Raw genomic sequence first — 25,437 nt, 5'->3', positions numbered from 1 at the left:
TTGTTGTAAGTTAATTATAACAATTGCCCATTATTATTAATAACTTACTGTATTTCATTGCCACTGAATAATAGACTAATAGCCTGAATAGTATAATGCCAGACCAAGGTATCAGAATATATGAGGAAATAATAATTATTATTACTACATGACACCTCCAGGGAGTCCAAGGACTCATCGTGAGAGGGCACACTACTCTACTTTGCTAGATACATCTCATCTGCTCCACTACTACTTAATTCTCCAACTACGACACTACTACCATCAATGCCATCTATTGCCCATCATCACCACCAACAATATTATTTTTTGTCTGTAAATTGCGTGTGTTCTGAAGGCCGATCTGTACGTGGTATGAAAAACCCGAGTTTCTGGTAGAAAAAAACCCTGCTACCACCATATGACCAATTGTGCATTCTTCCAATTGCGCTGTGGCGACACAGTTGGATCTATAATTTGTACATTAATGATATTGTGAAAGATTTAGGGAGTATCTGGTTTGATCCAAAGAGTATATGAAAATGCCATACTAGAAAAAATAATTAACAAAAAAAAAAAAATCCATAAAAAAACAACAAAAATTCTTCATAAAAAATCCTTATCACTCCTCTAACATTTGTTCTATTGCTAATATAAATTATATGCACTATTTACAAACATCTAAACAAACCTGACCTGTTGTTTTTAGCATATCCTCAACCAATACTGTCCACATCAACTTCACGAACTATACTCTGCATGATTCCTTTTGCCACAAGGTGGAACTTTGTTACATTTGTTAAATCTTGAACATTCTCTATCAGTAAATTGGAAATATTGATTCCCCCTTCAAGATCTTCTCTGTCTCAAAATTTCCTTGCCCCACTCAGTGACATTCATTTGCTACCTCAGTCATTCTCCAAATTCTGATAACCTCTTTGACCTTTACCATTATGTCTGTGAAACTTGATTGTGTACAGTTCAAATTCTTTAATTGTGAGGTTCTTTCTTGGGAACTTTAATGCATCTAACTCATTCTGAGATCTTAACCAGCTCTTCTTAATCAGTTCTCCTAATCACTATTAAGAGATCCATTTATTAGGATTGTGTAATGTGTGCTCTCTCCTCTTCATAACTCACACCATAACCTCATAAGTCTCCTTTCCTGTTGAATGTCCTTCACCCATTCCAAGAAAAGAATTCAGCATGTTGCAAGTGGCTCAAAACCATAACTTCATACATCTGCTGTTAAACTGTTAAAGGAAGGGGGTTTGGGAAAGTGGGGATAAAGTAATGTTTGCAAGTTATTTGAAAAAAGACCGTGTTTTTTATATATGTAATATTATTATTATTAAGGGTGGGTAGAGTGTGTTTGGGAGGGGATGGGTGAGAGAAGGATCTGAAAATAGAAACTATTTTTTGGAGAAGAGGAAGGATTGATGGGAAAAGGTCAGGGGTGAGGAAGGTAAGAAAACTGTTATTTGAAAACATTCACAAAATTAGAATAATTTTTAATGTGGTTCAAAATATTAGAATATTCCAAATTTTTCCTGTTAGTTTTGAGAATAGAGTATAGAAATAGCATATATTTCAGTAGCTGCAGGACTTGTTTGCACATGGATTTCAGTTAATCATATGCTAAACATGGGTTGAATGAGTGATATATTGGAAGCTAAGACATTTGGTATGGTGTCTCTACACAAAGAAGGCCAAACTGAACATTTTATAGCTAAGGAATTGAAATGTTCTCAAACAAGCATGAGTAGAGTATTGAGACAGTATTCTAATAACTGGAGTTTTCAAAATAATCACTGCAATAGTGGTCAAAAGGTAATAACTACATCAAGAGATGAGAGGAGATTAAAGAATATTGTGAAGAAAAACTGCTTCTAAAGTGTAAGGCATTTTCACAAGAGATGGAAAGAACTGGGTGTGTAAATTTGTCTAAATCTACAATGTTGAGACAATTTCACAAATTGGGTTTTAAATTACTTGTGCCTAAGACGAAGCTACTTATGACATCCAAGCAAAAGGCAGCTAGAGTGTGATGCTGTAAGCAAAGACTGTTGTGGGGTCAAAAGGACTGAAAAAAAAGGTACTTTTTAGTGATGAAAGTATGTTTTGTGTGTCCCCATGGTCATAAAAGGATATGTGTTTGGTGTCTTAAGCAAGAAGTATTTGATAAAGGATGCATGATATGTTCAGTGAAATTTGCAGCTTCTCTCATGGTATGGGCTTGTATGTCTAGTAGGCTGTGTATTGTGTATGAAAGAGTCATACACAATTCATACACATACACCAAGAAATTCTTGAGCAGTTTATGTTACCGGCATCGGAAGATTTATGTGATAGTGATTTCCTTTTTCAGCTAGATTCAGCTTCTTGTCACACTTCCAAGACCACTACTAGATGGCTCAAAGAAAGGCAAATCAATGTAATCAATTTTTCCTTGGCCAGTAAACTCACCAGATTTAAACCCCATTGGAATTTGTAGGGAATTATGAAGAAACGGCTTCAAAAAGTTGCCCCAAGAGATAAAAATGAACTTGTTTCTAGTCTGCAGACTATATGGGCATGTTTTGATAAAAAAAGACTGAACTGCTAGTTAATAATATGCCTAACCATTTATGAATGGTCATAAAAGTTAAGGGGGATGCAGCAAAGTACTAATTATCATGTTTCCGTTTGACTGTAATTTTTGTATTCTAATATTTTGAATGATGTTAAAAATTATTTTAATTTTGTGAATGTTTTCAAATAACAGTTTTCTTATAATTTATATTACATTTTTATATGTTTACATAGTGATATAATCTACAAAGTATGTAGATATAGATGATGCTAGGCAGGCCTGGTTCCACTTTCCAAAAGGCTGCAGGTTCGAATCCACCATGGGCATGGATGTTTATGATTGTTCACAGAACAATCATAAACATCCATAAAAATACTAGTGATAGTGGTTGGCTGTAGATGATGATGAAGGTAGTTGCGGTTGGTGAAGACAGTTGTAGAGTAGGTGCCCTCCCTCGATGAGTCTTTGGACTCCCTGGAGGTGTTACGTAATAATAACTTAGTATTTGGTAATAATTATTTTCTATGCAATAAATGAGAATTGCAAATCATTCAACACATTTTCTTTGATTATGCTAATTTTTTGATTCAGAGAGATACAAGGTAGTAAACATCTGCAAAAAGCCCACCATCAAATCCAAAATAGATTTTAAAAGGCCAAGGAAAACTTCAAACTTCACTAGAGCTGTCTGATCCCTCAGTAAGTGTTTGTTGGGGGTAACATTTGGGCATGTGGGAGAGGAAGTTGGAATAATGCTAGAAGATTAACCGTGTCTTTGGGTGATATTACAACAGAACTACATGCTGCATACTTTTTGTCTTCCATCAGAAAGACATCAGAATAATCTTGAATACCAAAAAGTCTTTTTGTCCATGATGAAATATTCCCAGTTGTGCTCTAGAACAGCTTTTCCCAAACTGTGGGCTGTAGCCACCTTGGGGGCCGTGAAATAATGAAAACAAATTTAAAATATTTTATGACTACGTGTGCCATATCAAATATGTATGTAAGATGCTAAAAATATAATATTTACATTTCATTTTTGCAATATTCGCTGTGTATGTTTTGTATTGAATATAAATACAACATAAATATTATAAATAAATAAAAATATAAATATTATAATAACATATGTCTGTAATACCATTTTTTTTTTCGATGGGGGCTTGAAATATTTTAATTTTTCCAAGGGGGCCTTTACTTCCAAAAGTTTGGGAAGCACTGCTCTAGAAGAAATACCCACCTGGTATCCCTCTACAATCTTTCATACTTGCCTGGCATTTACTCCAAACAGCACGGAAACAAGCTTATATTCAGCCTATCCTGAAGAACGGAGATAAAAGCCAACCATCATCAAACCCTTCTTCAGTGCACTCACGTTAGCTATCAAAAGTAATGCATCAACATCAGCAGTAGAACATCAATAGAACATCAACAGTGAACTCCTTCACTACTTGGAGACCCACCATGAATCGATAACCAGAAATATGGAGTCCACCAACTCTTGATTCCCAGTAGATCTCCTTGCCAACTTTGCCCAAACTAAGAGGTTTCACTAAAATTTTGGTGAAACTCGGGAATACATTATCAACATGGACCAATAAAAGACGAATATATAGACACTTGTGCGGCACCTATGTCTTCTAAGTGGTCCATACTAACGCAACTCATGAATGCCAGGGATTGTATTCCTGTAAACTCTCTGGTCAACTTGCCTTACGAAACTTTCATAGTTTCTACATTTGGCTTTGAAATAATGCTGGATCTAATATCTACTTGGCTTGTATACGTTTACATCGCCGAACTGAAACCTTTTGGCTCTTTATTTTACTAATTACTTTTACACTGAGAGAGTTCACTTACGAAAAATACATCTCTCCGACATTTCAAGTTCCTTAGTACTGAACGAGAGTTTTTGCTTTCTTAAGGTTTTTACCTGATCTCTGAGGAGAACCAACCAGTTCGAAATAGCTGTCAGTTTACTGAAACCTTATCAAAATGGCAAATACCAATAAAAGGTGAATATATAGACGCCTTGAGTGGTGCCTTTATCTTTTAAGTGGTCCATACTAAGGCAACTCGTGAATGCTGAGGAATGTATTCCTGTAAGATCTCTGGTCAACTTATCTTATGAAACTTTCATAATTTCTACATTCAGCTTTGAAATAATGCTGGATCTAGTATCTGCTTGACTTATATAAATGTGATGAGTAGTTTGAGAGTGACAACTGCTTTCACAAGCAGAAAGGTAGTCCATTTCCATTTATGTAAATGGTGTTTACATCTATCATGACCTGTTCTGATGTGGTTTAAAGTTGTCCAAAGATGACGTGGTTGACTAAATCAAGGTAGTTTAGATATAGGGTCCGATGTAGTTAATCTGGGATTGTTATAGTGTTGGAACCATTTATCTTTCCATATATCAGTCAAGTTGCAAGATTCCCTATTAATTCCTTTGCTGTCCAACTAGGATTTCTTGATTTTAGTCTCCTTGTAAGGGGATATTGTATGTCTTCATGGATAGGTAGGTTAACATTATTTTATTGGTTAAATTTGTCCATAATTTAGCAAGAGCTGCTTTTCTGTGTAAGTTAGGAGGTGCAATGTTACTGATAGGGAGCCAATAATTTGAAATTGTGTTATTTTTCCATATTCTGTTTCATTTATTCATAATAGACCCTGCTATGTGAAGTCTGTATTTTACTGTTTCTGTGTTGTTGAGATTATGAGTAATGAGACTGCCAAGATATGTAAATTGATTTACCAGTTCAAGTACAGAAATACCTTGTATAGCGCGGTTTTGAACAACGTGGGTTTTGGTCTAATGCGGTTTTTATTATTACACTAACATTGGCAACACTGACCGGTGACTCCTGGGCACCACAAGTGACAGTTCGAAAGCCACGTTTATGCAGTAATTATTCGATTGGCTCTCACGTAGACATGTTCTTTCCCCCCCCCCCCCGGCATTTTATTATTTACGCTAATATTTTTTTATTATTTAAGTATGAGTGAAAAGAGACAAAACAAAGAAGACACAGTTGGAGTAACAAAAAAACGCAAGTGGTTGACATTAGAGAATAACTTGAAATTTTAAAATGTCACGAGAATGGTGCTTCGTTTGCTAAAATAGCACGTGAGAATTCAGTGAATGAGTCATCTGTATGGACAATTATTCAGAGCAAAGAAAAGATTAAACAACATGAAATGAGCACCGCTTCTTATATGTCAAAAGTGGTCACGAGAAATCGATCTTTTACAATGGAAAATATTGGGGACTGGTGTCGAGGCTAGCTGGTGAAAGGACGTACTGTCGGAGAGCTCCTGAAAGATTTGTGATTTTTGTTGATTTATTAATATTTTGTTAGATTTAATTGTGTAATTTTAGTATATTATTGTAGTTTTATTAGTGTAGTTAATGTACTAAAGTGTTTTATAACATAATCTATGTCGGGAAGTCGCCGCTAGAGGGATTCGTAGGGTGTAGTGTTTGTGAAAGCTCCTGATAAGATAAGCGTTATTTTCAGTTATCGTTGATAAAGTTACTTTAATATTGCGTAGTTTTGTTTGCCTTGCGTATCTCAGTGCGTCTGTTTGTGTGTTTTTGGTGTTTATAATTTATAATTTGATAAGATACGTTACTAGTAATGGCTCCAGTACGAAGGAAAATGGCAGCCAGTAATGATGGTTCGTCATCTTCTTTCAAGAACGGTAATGTAAAGGAGATGATTCAGTGTACTATCTGCAAAATTTACGCTTTGCGGAGTGCGGTCAGAGTGTGGTTAGATGATAATAAAGGAGTGAATGTGTGTAGAAAATGTAGGGAGAATGAGGAATTGAAGTGTATTTCGGATCGTGAGTGTGATATTTTTGTCAAACTTCAGAATGAAGAAAATAGGGATATGACAAGAAACGGCCAGGTTGTACCAGAGAATTGTGAGAGTGTGAATGTAGAAAGTGTGAATGATAGTATTAATGGTTTTACAGAGAATAAAAAAGATGAGATAGATGCAATGAGTGAGATCGCGTTGTTGAATGGTGCGATACAAAGGGCAAAACTGCAGCTAGAGCGTATGAGCAAAAGTCGATTGAATGAATCAACCAATAATAAAAAGTATGACAGGAAAAATTGGCGTATGAGTGTGAACACGAACAAAATGAAGGATAGAGTGCTGTATGGAGACTCGTTAGTACGAGGTGTGTTAGTAGAGGATTTGACAAAATCGTACCAACCTTGTGCGACCATAAAGGATGTAACTGAGTCTATTAGAGAGCAAAAGGAAAGGGTGAAAGAAATGATTGTTGTGGCAGGTATGAATGATTTGAAAGGAGATAAAATGGAAACGATAGAAGATCTGAATGAATTGTTTGGGGTAGCAAAAGAAAAGAGTGAGAGAGTTAGAATGATTAGTCTTTTGCCACGGTATGACAGTGAAATGTTTAAAAGGAGGGCCATAATTGCGAATGACTTTATGCGTGAGTTATGTATGACGAGTGGTGTGGAATTTGTGGATGTGTGGAGTGAGTTCGATGGGCGAAAGGATCTATATAAGATGGATGGCTTGCATTTGAATGGTTACGGTGTAAGGAGACTTGAGAAAGTGTTGCTGAATGTAATGGATGTGCAAATTCAGGGAAACTAGATTTATTAAGGGGGGGGGTAGATATACAGTCCTTAGGGAGGCAGTTGAACGTATGAATGAATATAATATGCCCGAGCGAATAAGGACAACAAATCAGAGTGGGATAGTTAATATAAGGCATCAAGGTAGGGTTGGGGCTAATGGGGGTCTTAAATTCATGTACACTAATGCTAGGAGTATTAGGAACAAGAAGGAAGAGTTTTTGGCCATGGTTGGCACTTCCAGACCACAGGTTATCGGTATTAGTGAATCATGGCTGACTGTAGATGATATAGCTAGTGGGATTGAATGTGATGGGTATAGTGTGTTCAGGAATGATAGGGAGAATAAAATGGGGAGAGTAGTATTGTTGATGATAGCTGATGAGCTACAGCCAAGGAGAATAGAAGTTGAATTGCAGGATAGAGAAAAGAGCACATTTGAGGCCATTTGGTGTGAGATTGTGGCTAGCAGAACTAAATATACAATTGGGTGCTGCTATAGACCAGGTGATGGAAAAGATGGTGGTGACAGTATGCACAAGCAAATAGAAGAAATGAGTGGAAGGAGGGAAATTATTATGGGAGATTTCAACTATGGTCGCATTGATTGGAGTGAGGAGAGGACACACGGGAGGAAGGAATTGGATTTTATGCGGTTATTAAGGGATAACTATCTGCAACAGCATGTAATGGAAAATACAAGGGGTCAGAGAGTGCTTGACCTAGTAATTACATCTGAGGATTTGGCTGTAACAAATATGACCACATTGCCACCAATTGGTGAGAGTGATCATAGGGTCTTGACTTGGGAGGTGGCTAAAGGTGTGGTATTTTCAATTAAGACAGGGTACATGTGGAATTATCGGGCTGGAAAGTATGACAAGCTTAGGAGTTTGATTGGTTCAGTGCCATGGCATGTACAACTGCAAGGACTATAAGTTGATAGTGCATAGGAGGCAGTTAAGAAGTGTTTGCATGAAGCAATGGCTGACTGTATACCTAGAGTCCGAATAATAAATCAAGTAGGGGTTAAATGGATGAATAACACCATTAAGCTTGAGCTGCAAAAAAAGAAACAACTATGGAGAGAATTTAAGGAGAAAGGTGACCGGCAGGCACATGAACGGTATAAAGCGCAGGCCAGAAGGGTAACGAGTGTGGTAAGGAAAGCAAAAAAGGATTACGAAAGAAACATTGGCCATGCAGGCTAAAGAGAATCCTAAACAGTTTTTTAGATATGTTGTAGCAAGTAAAAGAAAAAATGTACATGGCAGAATGATTTTAAAGAATGCCGATGGTAGGGAGGTAACTGAATCAGTTGATATAGTTGAGTTACTGAGTGAGCACTTTGCAAGTATATATCATCCAGGTGGTGACATTGCAGAAACGAATAAACCAGTAGATTATACGGGAATTGTGGTGAATGAAGTGGAGATGAGTAGTCTATTGCATAACCTCAATGTCAATACATCTGTGGGATTGGATGGTATACCAGCTTGTGTTGTACGAGAAGCAGCTAAAGAATTGTCAGTACCCTAGACCATTTTGTTTAATTTGAGTCTCGGGTCTGGGTTAGTCCCGAGCGGGTGGAAAGATGGGAAAATAGTTCCACTGCATAAAGGTGGTTCCAAGACTGCTGTTGTAAATTACCGACCGATTAGCATATCAGGAATCATTGTCAAGGTCTTAGAGAAATTAGTCAAGAAAAAAATACAGGATTGGATAGATGAAAATGGGATATTGTATGGTTTTGTGAAGGGGGACAACATGGTTTTGTGAAGGGTAGATCATGCCTCAGTAACTTGCTCACGTTTTATAACACAGTGACGGCTGAACTGGATAGAGGTAATGGGTTTATAGTGATACTACTGGACCTTGCCATGGCCTTTGACAGGATACCACATGGAACCCTAATCAGTAAACTGGAGCAGATGGGGATAGATATAGGGTTGGTGAGATGGATAGGAGGGTGGTTGAAGGAGAGATACCAGAGAGTAGTTTATGCAGGTGTGGAGTCTAAAAGACGGCTTGTGACTATTGGTGTGCCGCAGTGCTCTGTTCTTGGACCACTGCTTTTCAATTTGTTCATCAATGATATAGGAAAGGATTTGAGAGGAAGTGTTCACTTGTTTGCTAATAATGCAAAGTTGGGTAGAGCAATTGTGAGTGCACAGGATGTCAAAATTTTACAGGATGATTTGGATAGTTTGGAGGACTGGGCTAGAAAAAATGGATGTCAATTTAATGTGGCAAAGTGTAAGGTTATGCACTTTGGGGTGAAAAGAATAGCAGCAGTATATCGCATTGGTGGAACCATACTCCAGGAGATTGATGAGGCCAGGGATTTGGGAGTGTTGGTGGATAGGGAATTGACGTTTAGGGGGCACATTGCAAAAGTGACTAAATCAGCTCATCAAATCACTTGGCTTCTGAAAAATACTTTAACATGCAGAGACAAACAAGTTGTTCTTCCTCTGTATCGAGCCTTGATAAGACACATCTGGACTACTGTGCCCAGTTATGGGCACCGGGGTTTCTTCGTGATGGGGAGGAAGTGGAGAGGATCCAGAGACGAGTGACCAAGATGATAGAGGGTCTGTGGAATGAACCTTATGAGAATAGGTTGAAGATTTATGGGTTGCAGAGATTGGACGATAGGCAAAGGAGGGGTGATATGATTGAGACATTCAAATTACTGAAGGGTTTCTATAAGATTGATCCAGAAGATATTTTTGAAAATATGACTGGTGGTGGGAGGACCAGGGGCCATGCATGGAAGCTGGGCAAGAGCGTGGTTGACAAGGGAGTTAGAGCTAGGTTTTTTACTTGGAGAGTGGTGAATGAGTGGAATAAGCTTCCAGAGTCTGTTGTGGGTGCTACGACCGTGAATGAGTTCAAGGCAAGGTATGATAGATACTGTGTCAATGTCGAATAGTTGTTCTTGACATGATGTTAGGGCCTCACTCGATGAGTCTGTTGACTCCTTGGAGTTGCCCGGAACAATATTAATAATAATAATATGGAACGCCTTCTATTGATCTGGTTTGGAAATTGTAATCAGAAAAAGATTCCTTTGAGTCAAATGATAATCCAGGCAAAAGCAACAAGTTTATGTGAGAAATAAAAGAAAATGAAAGCGAAAATGAAGGAGGTACAACCAGTGAAACTTTTATAGCAAGTCACGGGTTCTACAATTTCAAAAAGCATATGGGACTCCATAATGTAAGAATCCAAGGTGAAAGCACAAGTGCTGACACTAAAACTGCATAATTATTTCCCAGTGAATTGAATTTTATTGAGAAGGAAGGCTACACGGATGATCAAATTTTTAATGCTGACGAGACTGGCTTGTTCTGGAAAAGAATGCCATCGCGCACATTTCTAGCAGAGAAGGAAAAGTATCAAAAGACCGATTGACACTTTTACTAGGAGGTAATGTATCAGGTGATTTAAAATTGAAGCCACTGTTAATGTACAGAGGGAAAACCCATGAGCTCTTAAGGGCTTTACAAAGAATAATTTATCTGTTCATTGGCGTTCGAATAAAAAAGCGTGGTTGACTCGTTCAATTTTCGAAGACTGGTTTAAAACTTGTTTTTGCCCTGAAGTTAAAAGCTATTGTAAAAAGAATGATATTCCTTTCAAAATTTTGCTTTTATTAGGCAATGTGCCAGACCATCCAACTCTATTGACTGACTTAGATGAAAATGTCAAGATTAATTTTTTCCTTCCAAACACAACATCAATTCTGTAGCTGATGGATCAAGGCTTTACTCCACTTTCAAGGCTTACTATTGAGCAAAAGATGAACTTTTGCTCAAGCTATTAAAGCTGGAGCAGAAGAAGATTCTTGGACTTTGAGTGAATTTTGGAAGAAATTTAACATAAAAGATGCCATTCAAAATATTTATGAATCTGGGCAAGAGGTGATTCAAAGCAACATGAGAGCCGTATGGCATAATATCTTCCCACATTGTTCAAAGGACTTCGTTGCCTTTGCAACACAGAAAGAGGAAATCTGAACAGAAATTGTGCAAATGGGCAAAGATCTTGATTTCACAAGTTTAGATTGTAACAATGTGAACGAATGTATTGATTCTCATTCAAATGATCTGGATGATGAAACCCTTTTGGAGTTGGAACAACAACGAGCCTATGAAGCAGAAGAAGACGAAGATGACCCCACTGATGTCATGGTTGAAGAATTTTCCTTTGCTGACCTTTCAACTTTTGTGAGAAAAATCGACGAAGCTTCCTACTTTCTCATAAATGCCGACCCGAATTTGGAAAGAAGCATCAAAGTGAGACAAAGTCTCGATAATGCCATCAAATGCTACAGTGATCTAGTACTTGAAGAGACAAAGAAGATAAGGATGGTTCAACGAACACTAAAATAATAATAACACTAAAAAGGGAGATAATGTCTACTGTAAAACTACCAGCCAATTGCCATCACACTCAGTCCTCTCCAAAATAATGGAAAAAAGTCATCAGTAGCCAACCTTCTTCACTACCTAGAGGTCCACCAATTAATTAGCAACCACTAGTATGGATTCCACCATTTGAGATTCACAGTTGAACTAGCTTTTTACATCACCTGCCACTGGACATGTGCTATGAAAAGGTTCAGAGATACTTGTGCTTTTGCTCTTGACATTTCTAAACCTCCTAACCATGTCTGGCATCGAGGCCTGCTGAATGAATTGCCATCCTTTGGTCTATCTGCCAACCTTTGTAATTTGGGTTGCCAGCTTCCTCTCTGGTCGTTCGCTATATGTCATGGTGTATGGCTCCCTTTCTTGATCTTCACACTAATGCAGGAGTACTTCAGGACTCTGTTTTTGTCATGTACTCTCTCTCTCTCTCTCTCTCCTGTATATAAATTACCTACTCTCAATCACTACTAATACTATTCATAGCTTTGCAGATGATAGTTACAATTCATTAATCCTACTTATTTGACAAACTATGTAGTGCACAGACATCCCGGGCATCAAGATCATCTACAACCATTGCTATAAACATTGATTTATGTACTATTCTTCAATGGGCAATTTGGTCCTTTGGACCAAAGGACAATTTGGTCATCTTTAATGCCTCCAAAACTCATACTCTCTTCTTCTCTTGCAAAACAGATCCCAGCTCACTTTCCCTTACTTTCAGTAATACACAAATCACCAGCATGATCAGATCTCTCTCTCTCTCTCTGTGCTTGGACTTTCTCTTACCTCCAAGTCTTTCCTGGCATAAACACAACACATCAGTAGCTTCCTTAGCATCCACAAAACTAGGCATCCTGTGTTCATTCAAGATGCTATTTTACACCCAATTGGCTCTTAACTTTATACAAATCCCAAATCTGCCCATCCTTAGAATATTGTTTACATGTTTGGAGTGGTGCACCTGAAACTTCTCTAAAATTTCGTGATTGTCTAGAAGAGAGCAATTTGGCTCGTAGATGATTTTCTTACAGATTCACTTCAACTTCTGTCTCACAGATGCAATGTTTTGGTACTGTGTGTGTGTGTTCTACAGGTTCTTCAACAGTCATTGTTCCACTGGATTAGCAACCATCATTCCTCCACAACAGCTGTCTAGCTTCCCCTTCACTGTGCAATTGAAAACACACCAAATCTGCTTCTCCTCTTCCTCTTATTCCATCTACCTCTGTTCTCTGTAACAGCCTTCCACAAGAACTATTTCAAACTACAACTAAAACTCCTACAACTCTTTAAAAAAAAAAAAGTCAAGAAACTTCTCAGTCCTCACCTGCACCCCACACATGGCACTGATCTGCTTATATGTCCTTTGACTTTTTGTGTATGGGATCAACAAAAAAAAAATTCACACTCACAAATATACAGTTGACCCTTGAACAACATGGAGTTGAGGGATGCCAACCACCCATGTTGAAGAGAAAAGAAAATCATAAGGAAGTGAGAATGCATTTACAGTACTGTATTGCATTTATCAATATTATGTTGTCTGTTTACAAGATCAATCGTATGTCTGTCAGTACCTACATCAGTATTGTCTTAATAGATACAAAACATTGTCGATGTTATACTTATTACTAATATTAGACATCAAAAATTAAAAGAAAATGTGAAAAAGAAATGCATATTTATTTACAGGTATAACAATTCATGCATTGATAATGAAGCAGCAACAATGTGATTGCTTTATGGTAGCCTAGCCTATACTCTAATGCCGTGGTTCTTAACCTTTTCAAAGTCACGGAACACTTTTGAATTATAAGAAAAATTTGGGAAACACCAAAAGCTTGTTGCTTTTGCAGATTTCAGCAATATCAGGTCTAATATGTGATATAGCTATCCTCATCTCTTTGTCTATATTACTAAGTCTTTCACAATTTTCAGTTTTTATATTGGTTAATATTGAGAAACCGAGCTCATACAAATATAATGTTGAAAACTGTAACAAAATTTTCAGTGCTGTTGTGGAGAGAGCTGAGTGTTCGACTTGGATAAAAATCCAAAATTCCTCAAGAGTTATTTCAGAGAATTTCATTTTTAGAGTACAATCCATTGACCAGGTAACTAATTGTTGTTCTTCTTGTAACGAAAATTCACAATTCGATGTATTAACTGTGACAAATGGAGTTCGTATCCAGTCATAATTGTGTGTATTTAAGGAAGAAAAGTAACTTGAAATCTTTTCTTCCAGTATTGTTAAATGTTCTGTTATAACGGAAATAATTCCCTCAACTTTTTTATTATGGAGTGAAGGAAACATATCAAGTGCATTTTTTTTCTGAAAAGCTGACAATCTGTCAGTGGATGTCAAAATATTTGCATTTTTCCATTGGATACTTGTATTAACACTATTTAAGTTCTCTGCAGCATAAAAATTGATTCACTATTTCTTTTTCATTAATGAAACAAACGAACCCTAGTATATGAGCTTTACCGCTAATATCAGTGGATTCATCAATTTGTAAAGCAAAATGTTGTTACAAAACTTTTTGGTAACTGTTTTCTCAATATCATCTGCAGTATCTTTAATTTTATTTTTAATTGCATCGTCCGAATGAGGAATTTTCATAATTTCCTTTTTTGCTTCGTCGCCAAACATAATGTTTACTATTTCGCAACATGCTGGTTTGTTCTGTTGGTTTAGAAGTCAATGTGTATAGTAATCTTCAGTTGTTAGGATCAGAGTAGCCAGTTACACTTAGAACTATGTCATGTGACATCTTTCACCGTGGAACACTTGTAACCAGTTCACAGAACACAAGTGTTCTGGGGAACACCGGTTAAGAACCACTGCTCTAATGAATGAATCATTATAAATTTTTTAATTTATACTAATTAATTTAACTAATTAATAACAGTTATAATTTAATACCGCATTTTTATGTTTGTTTACATTTCTCTCGATTGCAAATGGCCATATACGGTCTGTAAGTGTTTGTGTGCATAAGTTTTAATAAATTTTAACTTCTTATAGTAGAGTTGTGTATACTTTATGGTAGTAAATGATAAAGTAGTGTAGCGTCTACTTATATTTTATGCATTCATGAAATACCTAATGTTTTCTTAATTTTTTCGATATTTCTAGGCTATGCGGTTCATCTGCGAGTTTTTTTAAATTGCTGCAAATCTCAAAAAAAATTTTCAATACTGGGAAACCTTGACGTGATTAATTAATCCATCAATTAATGTGCGCTAAATGAATACAATAAACAATAGGAATAATTATAATTCATCCATCAGTTAGCATAAATTTGAAGAAAACAAAATGTAGAATCTATATTAGAGGATAAAATCATCAAAGTTAATAAAAATCAATTGCTTAAATTTTTATTTAATGTCAAAACATTTGATTGAGCTACTTTTTTTTGCAAAAAAATTAAGTAAAGATGTTTGAATATTAGTGCTCAACTTTTTCATCAAGCTATGCAATTTGCTATAGCTGGTGATCGCTTTATCAGAATTTCGTCAGACTATGAAGCTTCATTCCATATCAGGATCAGCATCAAACCAAATTTCCTTAGCATGCTCAATGTGATTGAAAACTAGCTTAAGTTCTTTTGCAGTTAGTTTCTTAGTCATAAAATTCTCTTCTTGTTCGCACTCCTTATCTTCTTCTTCTTCATATGCATGCTGTTCTTCTAGTTGAAGAAGATCATATTCGCTTAACTGTTCTGAATGGGAATCTAACAAGTTTTATCTTTATTATCCAGTTCATTAAATCCAAGTTCTTTTCTAATTGTGTTGATTTCTTTAATAATGTTATCAGCTGGGTTATTAAAACCAATGAAATCATTTGCGCAGTGAAGTAAGACCTTCTGTCATATGGCTCCTTTATTACTGCAGGTTTCTTTATCCTCTTTCTCTTTTCCATATCAGGGGGTAAATATAATAAAGCCTTATAGGTATCTAAATTAAAACAAAGTGAAGGAAATTGATTGAGCAAGAGAACAGATTGCACGTGTGCTTGCGATAATAGCTTTGCGTCAACTGCTGAGTGTTGTCAGCCCCCCCCCCCGCTTCACTTCTACTGACTGCTACGAAAAGTTGTGCCACTTGCTGCAGATTAGCGACAAAAAATTTCGCATAACGTAAAAAATTGCATTAACTGATTAATCACTCACTTAAACGGGAAATAGTATCATTTAACTCACTCGCTCTGACTGATTATCGTGCATATTGAATTTGCATTAAGTGAAGTTTTCCTATATATTTATTAAAAAAAAAATGTATAAGTGGAACTGTGCTGTTCAAACCCACGTTCTTCAAGGGTCAACTGTATATATATATATAGAGAGAGAGAGAGAGAGAGAGAGAAAGAAAGAGCCATTCTATAAGTTATATAATGTGAACTCAAAGAAAAACTCTTTCACATTTAAATTCATCTCTGAAGGGTAATATCAAATTACTACTATAAAAAAAAAGTGAATATACACTGGTTTCCATAAATTAAGGAACAAATAAAAATTGCAGTAACTCAAGGGGGGGTAGGCATAAATCTGGTATGTTATAGAAAAAGTGACACTGAGTCTGGTTTTCATATACAAATGAGTAGCACCGTTCAGTGATATATCACTGACAAGGCATAAACGTGAGCATTTTGCAGTGGTTTTTCCTTTCATGTCTGGAGTGAGAACAAGACACTTTGTGATAGCAGAAATTCTTGAATATGAAATGACTTCAAGACATCATTTAACTGATGAATTCATGTAGTGAGCCATTGTAAGACTAGCGGCCAGCCATAGTAGTCAGGCAAAGGTAGCCAGATTTGTTGCACATGAATTGTTTTGTGGTTGGTTCAGAGTGTTGAACCAATTCCAGCAGTCATAAACAACATCCCAGACATGCATTGAAGGAAGTCCATGAACTAGAACTGCAGTAAATGATTGATATCTTTGATTATCTGCTCGTTGAAACAGGAGTGCTACCCCAAGTCAACTATTTCCATCATCCATCTAATATCTGTGAAAGGAAAACTTATGGTGAAAGTAGTGTGATGGTTTGGAGAGGCCTCTTGTTGGATGAACTGACTGACCTGTATGTGCTTCCTAGCAGAACCATGAATCCTGCAATTTAATTAATCACAGCAGAGGTTGGTCGATTGGTATAGCCTCTGCTGCTAATGGCTCAGCAAAAAGTTAAGCAAGTTTGAGCATGGTTAGTAGTTGGAAGGGATCCAATCGTTCGATGCTGTTGGCACACTCTCTCTCGATGAGTCTTTGGACTCCCTGGAGGTGTCACATAATAATAATAATAATAATAATAATAAAATTAGGTTAACATCTCACTTGATTCTTGCATATGTCTTCTAGCAAGCAAGTTTCATGAAAAACATATTTCCTTCATATGCTGAAATAGATGAGACAATAAATGCTCTGACTTTAATTAAATTAAATTTAATTTAATTTAATTAAAGGGGTGCCTTTAATTGAGCAGTTTCCAAAGGCACTCTTCCAAGAAAAATAACTTTACTGTAGATTCCATCTCATTTCATGGAGCATATGCCACTTTCTTCCCAATTGAGTGCATAGCATTCTCACTGATACACAAAGACTTAATTGATATATTGTATACTGTTCTTCCATATTAATTTTGCAGTTCCTTCTTGAAGATTAGATAAAGATGAATAAAAATTTTCTGAGATCACAAAATTTAACTTGCCGTTTTTTCTTCTTTCCAGTTCTCCTTCCTCCTCTCCTCACTTGTTTGCTGGCTAGTGTTTTTGTTTCTTAGCAGCAGCTGTTCCAAAACTTACAACTAATGTGCATGCCTGTTGTTTAGATTTAAAGCAAAACTAAAGGGATAAAATTATTATTATTATTATTATTATTATTACGGGCAACTCCAGGGAGTCATTAGACTCATCGAGGGAGGCCCCAAATCATTTTCATCACAACTATTCGACATTCATACAGTATCTATCATACCTCGCCTTAAACTCATTCACTGTCACAGCATCCACCACAGACTCAGGGAGCGCATTCCACTCATTCACTACTCTAAAAGTAAAGAACCCAGCTCTAACACCTTTACTAACCACACTTTTGCCCAGTTTCCATGGATGTCCCCTAGTCCTTCCACAACCAGCCCTGTTCTCAAAAATATCTTCTGAATTAATTTTATAGAAACCCTTCAGTAATTTGAATGTCTCAATCATATCTCCCCTCCTCCGCCTATCAACCAATTTTTGCAACCCACAAATCCTCAACCTGTTCTCATACGGTTCATTCCACAGACCTGCTATCATCTTGGTCACTCGCCTCTGGATCCTCTCCACCTCCTCCCCATCAAGAAGAAACCTAGGTGACCAAATCTGAGCACAGTAGTCGAGATGAGGTCTTATCAAGGCTCGATACAGAGGAACAATAACCTGCTTGTCTCTGCTTGTCAACGTATTCTTCAGCAACCAAGTGATTTGATGAGCTGATTTGGCCATTTTTGCAATGTGTCCCCTAAATTTCAATTCCTTATCCACCAACACTCCTAAATCTCGTGCCTCATCAATTTCCTGGAGCACGGTTCCACCAATGCAGTAAACTGCCTCCCATCTTTTCACCCCAAAATGCATAACCTTACATTTTGCCACATTAAATTGACATCCATTCTCCCTAGCCCAGACCTCCAATCTATCCAAATCATCCTGCAAAATTTTGACGTCATCTGCATTCACTATTGCCCTACCCAACTTCGCATCATCCGCAAACAAATGAACTGTTCCTCTCAGATCCTTTCCTATATCATTTATGAACAAATTAAACAGCAGTGGTCCAAGAACAGATCCTTGTAGTACACCACTAGTCACAGGCCGTCTAGTGGACTCTACTCCTGAGTAAACCACTCTCTGATATCTCTCCGTCAACCACCCTCCTATCCATCTCACCAACCCTATGTCCATTCCCATATGCTGCAATTTACTGATTAGAATTCCATGTGGTATCCTGTCAAAGGCCTTAGCAAGGTCCAGCAGAATCACTGTAAACCCATTACCCTTATCCAGTTCAGCCGTCACTGTGTTATAATACGTGAGCAAGTTACTGAGGCATGACCTACCCTTCACAAAACCATGCTGTCCCCGATACAGTATCCCATTTTCTTCTATCCAATCTTGTATTTTCCTCTTGACTATTTTCTCTAAGACCTTGATAATGATTCCTGTTATGCTGATTGGCCGGTAATTTTCAACAGCAGCCTTGGAACCACCTTTGTGCAGTGGAACTATTTTCCCCTCTTTCCACCCCCTTGGGACTGACCCAGTCCTGAGGCTCAAATTAAACATAATGGTCAAGGGCACTGACAATTCTTTGGCCGCTTCACGTACGACACGAGCTGGTATACCATCCAATCCCACAGATGTATTGACATTGAGGTTCTGTAATAGACTAGTTACCTCTACCTCATTCATCACAATTCCAGTATAAGCTGTTGGTTCCTCCATTTCCGCAAAGCCACCACCTGGATGATATACTCTTGCAAAGTGCTCGCTCAGTAATTCCACAACATCGACTGATTCAGTTACCTCCCTACCCTCAGCATTTTTTAAGATCATTCTACCATGAGCATTTTTCCTTTTACTTGCAACATATTGAAAAAACTGTTTGGGATTCTCTTTAGCCTGCATGGCCAATTTCCTTTCGTAATCTGCTTTTGCTTTTCTTACCACCCTTGTTACCATCCTGGCCTGAGCTTTATACTGTTCATGCACCTGATGGTCACCCTTCTCCTTAAATTCCCTCCACAATTGTTTCTTTTTTTGCAGCTCAAGCTTAATAGTGTTATTCATCCATTTAACCCCTACCTGATTTATTATTCGGACTCTTGGTATACAGTCAACCATTGCCTCCTGCAAACAGTTCTTAACCACCTCCCATGCACCATCAACATCCAGCCCTTGCAGTTTTACATGCCATGGCATTGAGCCAAGCACACACCTAAGCTTGTCATACTTACCAGCCCAGTAATTCCACATATACCCTGTCTTAATTGTAAATTCGACTCCTTCAGCCACCTCCCAAGTCATGACCTTATGGTCACTCTCACCAATTGGTGGCAACATGGTCATGTTCGTTACAGCTACATTCTCAGTTGCAATTACTAGGTCCAGCACTCTCTGCCCCCTGGTATTTTCCAATACATGTTGCCGTAGATAGTTGTCCCTTAATAACTGCATAAAATCCAATTCCTTCCTCCCATGTGCCCTCTCCTCTTTCCAGTCAATGTTACCATAATTGAAATCACCCATAATAATTACCCTCCTTCCATTCATTTCTTCTATTTGCTTATGCATACTATTCCCACCATCCACTCCATCACCCGGTCTATAGCAGCACCCAATTGTATATTTTGTTCTGCTAGATTGTATCTCACACCAAACAGCCTCAAATGTGCTTTTTTCCCCATCCTGCAGTTCAACTTCTATACTCCTTGGCTGAAGCTCATCAGCTATCATCAATAACACTCCTCCCCCCTTTTTATTCACCCTGTCACTCCTGAACACGCTATACCCATTGCATTCAATCCCACTAGCTTTATCATCTTCTGTCAGCCATGTTTCACTAATACCGACAACCTGTGGCCTGGAAGTGCCAACCATGGCCAAAAACTCTTCCTTCTTGTTCCTAATACTCCTGGCATTAGTGTACATGAATCGCAGAAGCCCATTTGTCCCATCCCTACTTTGATTCCTTATACTAATTATCCCATTCTGATTTGTTGTCCGTCGTACTCGCCCGGGCGTAATATACTCATTCATACACTTAACTGCCCCCCCTAAAGTCTGCATATCTACTCCCCCCCCCTCTTAATAAATCTAGTTTCCCTGAGTCTGTACATCCACTTCCACATCATTCATCAACACTCTTTCAAGTCTCCGTACACCAACTCCATTCAAATGTAACCCATCCATCTTATATAAGTCCTTTCGCCCATCGAACTCATTCCACACATCCACAAATTCCACACCACTCTCCATGCATAACCCACGCATAAAGTCATTGGCAATTGTGGCCCTCCTTCTAAACACTTCGCTGTCATACCGCGGTAAGATACTCACCATCCTAACTCTCTCACTCTTCTCTTTTGCTACCTCAAACAACTCCCTCACATCCTCTATCATTTCCATTTTGTCCTCTTTCAAATCATTCGTTCCTGCCACTATTATCATCTCTTTCACCCTCTGTTTTTGCAGTCGAATAGATTCGCTGACGTCCTTTATGTTCGCACCCGGCTGGTACGACTTCGTTAAACTCTCAATTATTACGCCTCTTAATAGCGAATCCCCATACAGCACTCGCTCCTTCGTTTTATTGACGTTTACGTACATTCTATTTTTTGCCGTCACAGACTTCCGCCGGTTATTTGTCGGTACGTTCAACACACATTTTTGCATACGCTCCAGTTGTCGTTTGGCTCTGTGTATCGCGCCATGTAAACGGGCAATTTCGCTACTCGCATTTATCTCACCATTTTCATTATCGATCAAATCATCCATTCCTTCGGTGTTTCTACCTTCATTTACACTTTCAGCGACGCTCTCACACATATCTGGCACTACCACGCAATTCTCTAGTACACCGCCATTTTCTACATTCTGACTACCGTTAACGATATCAGTCTCGATACACGAAACACGCTTGAAGTCCTCATTCTCTTTACACTTTCTACACATATTAACTCCACTATCACTTTCTAACCAGACTCCTACCGCTCTTCGCAAGGCATACATCTCACAGACAGCACATTGCATAAATTCTTTTACATCAAAACTCTTAAGCAAGCATGGCGACCTGGCCGCCATTTTTTTCTTTATCGGTGCCATGTGTACGCTATCTTTTCTTAAAAATAATAATTAAAATAACAGAAAACACGCAAAAATTGCACAGACACACCAAGAATCAAAAAGCAAACAATACTACTTAAAATTCTGGTAAAATATCTAATGTTAACACAAAATAATACTGATCTTTCCAGGAGCTCTCGACAAGCCGACGATCTAATCCGTGCGACACCAAGCGATGATCAAAATGGCTACTATTAGTATAGTGATTGCATGTCATAGTAGTATGTGTATGTATGTATGTATGTATATATATATATATATATATATATATATATAATGGGTAAATATACATAAGATAATATACATACAACATGATTTCTATGCATTTGCCTAAGAATTGTTACAAAGGTAGTTCACTATTATAATATCAGTTCTGATAATGTTAAGCATACAGCTGCATTAATAAATGCAAACAAATATTTTTTTTTGCCACTTGTTTTATCATATAACAAAAACCTTATTTATGAAATTTACACTCAGTATATATGATACTGTAAGAACATAAATAAAATTTACTTATTATTAATGATTTACTTCATCATCATCAGCCATTGTCAATCCACTGCTGGATGAAGGCCTTTCCAAGATTACTCCAAAACTGTCTGTCCTTGGCTTTCCTTTCTCCTGTCACTCTTGCAAATCTAATGATATCATCAATCCATCATGATTTAGGTTGGCATCGTGGTCGTTTTTTCCTCTTGTGGAATCCAATCCAGTACTTCTTTTGTTCATCGTTGATCTTGTCTTTGAGTAACGTGCCCAGCCCATTGTCACTTCAGATGTTTCACTCTTCCTATGAATATTAGATACTTTGGTTTGATTTCTTATCCACATATTCCTTTTGTGATACCAAGCATATTTCTTTCCAAACTATGTGCTGTTCTTAATTTTTGAATTTTCTTTGCATTTAGTGTCCATGTTTTACAGCCATATGTCAATATAGGAAGAATACATTGGTTAAAAAACTTTTCTCTTCAGGCAGATTCAGGTCAAAAAGAGGTTGTTGAGAGCAGATTTTCACTTGAAGACAAATAGTGAACAATCATGGGAATATAACAAGGATTTGGATTTCAGTTTGTAGATCTGGAAAAGGTATATGACAAGTTGCCAAGAGCAAAGTGCTTCAAAATGCTACAGTTATATGGTATAAATGGGAATTATATCAAGAAATACAGTCTCTATTTAAGCTGTATATTAGCAGTTGATGTTAAATCAGTTTAAATCAAAGTTAAATTTAAACTGATAAATTAGTTTAAATCAGTCATATCAAAGATAGTTTGATGTTAAATCAGGTGTGTGACAAGGGTGCATATTTATCTCCCTCCACTGTTATTCGCTATCTGTATGGTCACAGTATTAAAGAAAGTAGTATTAAATCTGATATCAAAATTGTCAATGTTAATCTTAGCTCTTCACTTTATGCAGATGATTTTATGTTGTTATAGTGTCATCCAGTCATTTTCAACTCTTGGTGATCCTATGAACAAAGGCTCTCCCATACTTATGAATAATTCCAGCACAAGTCTGCAAGATTCCCTGACTGAATGGAATAACCGTTGTAATAAATTTGGTATGAAATTTAGCAATAAAAAGACAAGGACAATGAAAATAGGTAGAAACATTGCAAACATCAATGATTGATGAACCTATAGCACAAGTAAAACATTTCAGCTATTTAGGCACAATTTTTAATAAAGAGTGTAGATTAAATATTGAAATAGACAACAGAATTAGTAAAGCCAATATGGCAGGAAGTCAGCTGAATAAATTTATATGGAATTATTATTATTATTATTATTATTATTATTACCACGGGCTACTCCAGGAGTCCTTAGACTCATTGAGGGACGCCCTAAACATCATGTTCACACAGCTGTTCAACATTCTCACAGTATCTATCATACCATGCCTTGAACTCGCTCACTGTCATAGCACCCACAACAGACTCTGGCAGCTTATTCCACTCATTTACCACTCTAAAAGTAAAGAACCCAGCTCTAACACCCCTGCTAACCACGCTCTTGCCCAGCTTCCATGGGTGTCCCCTAGTTCTCCCACCACCAGTCCTGATCTCAAAAATATCATCTGAATTAATCCTATAGAATCCTTTTAGCAATTTGAATGTCTCAATCATATCTCCCCTTTTTCGCCTATCAACTAGTTTCTGCAACCCACAAATCTTCAACCTGTTCTCATATGGTGCATTCCATAGACCTGCTATCATCTTAGTCACTCGCCTCTGGATCCTCTCAACCTCCTCCCCATCAAGAAGGAACCGAGGTGACCAAATCTGGGCACAGTAGTCGAGATGAGGTCTTATCAGGGCTCGGTACAGAGGTACAATAACTTGTTTTTCTCTGCTCGTCAAGGTATTTTTCAACAACCAAGTGAGTTGATGAGCTGATTTAGCTACTTTCGCAATGTGCCCCCTAAACTTCATCTCCCTATCCACCAACACTCCCAAGTCCCTGGCCTCATCAATCTCTTGGAGTACAGTTCCACCAATGTGGTATACTGCTGCTAATCTTTTCACTCCGAAATGCATAACCTTACATTTTGTCACATTAAATTGACATCCATTCTCCTTAGTCCAGAACTCCAATCTATCTAAGTCATCTTGCAAGACTTTGACATCTTCTGCATTCACTATCGCCCTACCCAACTTTGCATCATCAGCGAACAAATGAACTGTCCCACTTAGACCATTCCCTATATCGTTAATGAACAGATTAAACAGCAGTGGTCCAAGAACAGAACCCTGTGGCACACCACTAGTCACAGGCCGTTTTTTGGACTCTACTCCTGAATAAACTACTCTTTGATATCTCTCCATCAACCACCCAGCTATCCATCTCACCAACCCTATATCCATTCCCATATGTTGTAGTTTACGGATTAGAATTCCATGTGGTATCCTGTCAAACGCCTTTGCCAGGTCCAGCAGTATCACTGTAAACCCATTTCCCTTATCCAGTTCAGCCGTCACCCTGTTATAAAACTTCAGCAAGTTACCGAGGCATGATCTATCCTTCACAAAGCATTGCTGTCCCCTGTACAGTATCTCATTTTCATCAATCCATTCCTGTATTTTTCCCTTGACTACTTTCTCCAAGACCTTGACAACGACTCCTGATATGCTGATCGGTCGGTAATTTGCAACCATAGTCTTGGATCCTCCTTTATGCAGTGGAACTATTTTCCCCTCTTTCCACGCCTTCGGGACTAAGCCAGACCTGAGACTCAGATTAAACAACATGGTCAAGGGCACTGATAATTCATTAGCCGCTTCATGCAAGACCCGTGCCGGTATACCATCCAATCCCACAGATGTATTCACATTAAGGTTCTGTAATAGACTATTCACCTCCACTTCATTCATCACAATTCCCATATAAACTAATGGTTCCTTCATTTTTTCAACGTCACCACCTGGATGATATACTTTTGCAAAGTGCGCGCTCAGTAACTCCACTATATCGACTGGTTCAGTGAACTCTTTACCATAGTCATTCCTTAAAATCATTTTGCCATGTACAGTTTTTTTCTTGCTTGCAGCATATTGAAAGAACTGTTTGGGATTCTCTTTTGCTTGCATAGCTAGTTTCCTTTCATAATCGGCTTTTGCTGTTTTTACCACACTCGTTACCCTTCTAGCCTGTACTTTATACCGTTCGTGTGCCTGCAGGTCACCCCTTTCTTTAAATTCCCTCCATAGTTGTTTCTTTTTTTGCAGCTCAAGCTTAATGGTGTTATTCATCCATTTAACCCCTCCTTGTTTCACTATTCGGACCTTAGGTATACAATCAGCCATAACCTCTTGTAAATGCTCTTTGATCACTTCCCATGCTCTATCGACGTCCAGCCCTTGCAGTTGTACATGCCATGGCACTGATTCAAGCAATCTCCTAAGCTTGTCATACTTGCCAGCACGGTA

The 25,437-nt window shown here is 37.8% G+C and overlaps 1 protein-coding gene across 1 annotated transcript in view; it reads left to right on the top strand.

Moving 5' to 3' along the window:
- LOC150098706 (serine/threonine-protein phosphatase CPPED1-like) overlaps positions 1 to 25,437 on the top strand; it is a 135,494-nt gene that overhangs the window by 21,842 nt on the left and 88,215 nt on the right. The window lies entirely within an intron of this gene.

Source organism: Typopeltis vanoorti, chromosome 15, assembly GCF_054136105.1.
Source record: "Typopeltis vanoorti isolate ZY-2024b chromosome 15, IOZ_Tvanoo_1.0, whole genome shotgun sequence".
NCBI lineage: Eukaryota > Metazoa > Arthropoda > Arachnida > Uropygi > Thelyphonidae > Typopeltis > Typopeltis vanoorti.
Note: the sequence above shows the minus strand (reverse complement) of the source record. Positions and strands in the feature narration are given on the sequence as shown.